This window comes from Erigeron canadensis, chromosome 5 (assembly GCF_010389155.1).
Source record: "Erigeron canadensis isolate Cc75 chromosome 5, C_canadensis_v1, whole genome shotgun sequence".
In the NCBI taxonomy this organism is placed as follows: Eukaryota; Viridiplantae; Streptophyta; class Magnoliopsida; order Asterales; family Asteraceae; genus Erigeron; species Erigeron canadensis.
The window spans coordinates 17,425,279-17,426,801 of NC_057765.1; positions in this window are offsets into that span (position 1 = coordinate 17,425,279).

Consider the following 1,523-nt stretch of genomic DNA (forward strand, 5'->3'; position numbering starts at 1 on the left):
ATGAAGTTGAACAAGTCTATATGCTTTCTTGGAAAAACATATTATTGTATGACTTGAAGATCTTGAATGAAGTATGTTGATGAAGACTCTTTTGAAGCTTTACTTCTTTGACTTGAATCTTCTAACCAATCTTTTCAACTTTTTGTAGCTTTGATCTTTGTCACATTGACTTGAACACTTTGGAGAGTAAGCATTTAAATGAAGTTTGGATAAGTCTCTTATGAAGTAATCATGCTCCCCCTCAATTCATGAGTATAAATATTTTGGAGCATCTTTGAACATTTGTTCCATCTTGAGAGGATATCCTTTCATCTTTGATCTCATTCTTATCTTTGTAATCAAATCAGTCCTTCTTTTTCAAGTCAAGATCTCAATCAACTAAGATTTAGTAAAATTTTGAGTTCAATTGACTATCATGAATAACTTTTGCTAGAAGGCTCCGTTTTGGGCGTGTGACCAGTCAAAACAACCAAACACAAACTTTTCTCTTTGTTAGTCAAAACAACCAAACACAAACTTTTCTCCTTGCTATCCTTATCAATTATTCTTATTTCTTCCCCAATCAATCATAATATTTTCTCCCCCTCATAATGACAAAGTTGGGAACCAATGTCATTATGCAAACATTGATTGATAAAATGTCAAAAGAAATAACATGAACTAAACTAGATTTTGTGCACATGGAGAATTGTCGACCATCAAAACATCAACCCCAACCATTAGCCCAACCCAAAGAATCCTAATGGTGACTAAAATGTAAGGTTGAAGTTGTTGGTGTAACACCCCAACTAAGGCGGAACAATGAGATATAAAGAAAGTCGAGTATTCAAAACAAAGGATTATAAATAACATTCACCACAACTTTATTTGATAAAAAGGAATTTACAAATGTACAAGCATGTGAACCAATTTCCAAGTACAAATGCGTCCACCATACTTGAATATTAAGTTCACGAAACAAATATCAAGCACATGAATAGTATACTACAATGATCAAGGCGGATTCCATTGCCCTTCACAAGGTTTGATATTCGACTCCAAAGTGCAATGCAAACAATCATGATGCATATAAATCCTCAAAGCTTATGCTAATTCCTGAAAAGCATGAAGAAAAAGTGTCAACTACGAAGACGTAGTTGGTGAGTGCATAGGTTTTTATATTAATCTTGGTACATCACCGTATTAATACTTAGAAAACTGATTACTATTACGTTTCGAAATATCCAAACCATATGATCGACAAAATTTTCATATCATGTTATCAAGTTTTCAAATACCATAATGTCATATCAAGACTTGGATAAATCCATAGTAAAATTTCAGGTTCTCATTTGTCAAATCATCATGAGAGAAAAAGTATATAAATTGATTAATCGTATATCATACCAAAATCATTCGGTTACCAAAATCATTTAAATATCACCAATCTCAACGTCTTTCAAGATATCATATGAAGGACGATACCCAATCCGTATGTCCAAACAATTTCCAGTTATCAACAATATTAATATCAATTTCACTTA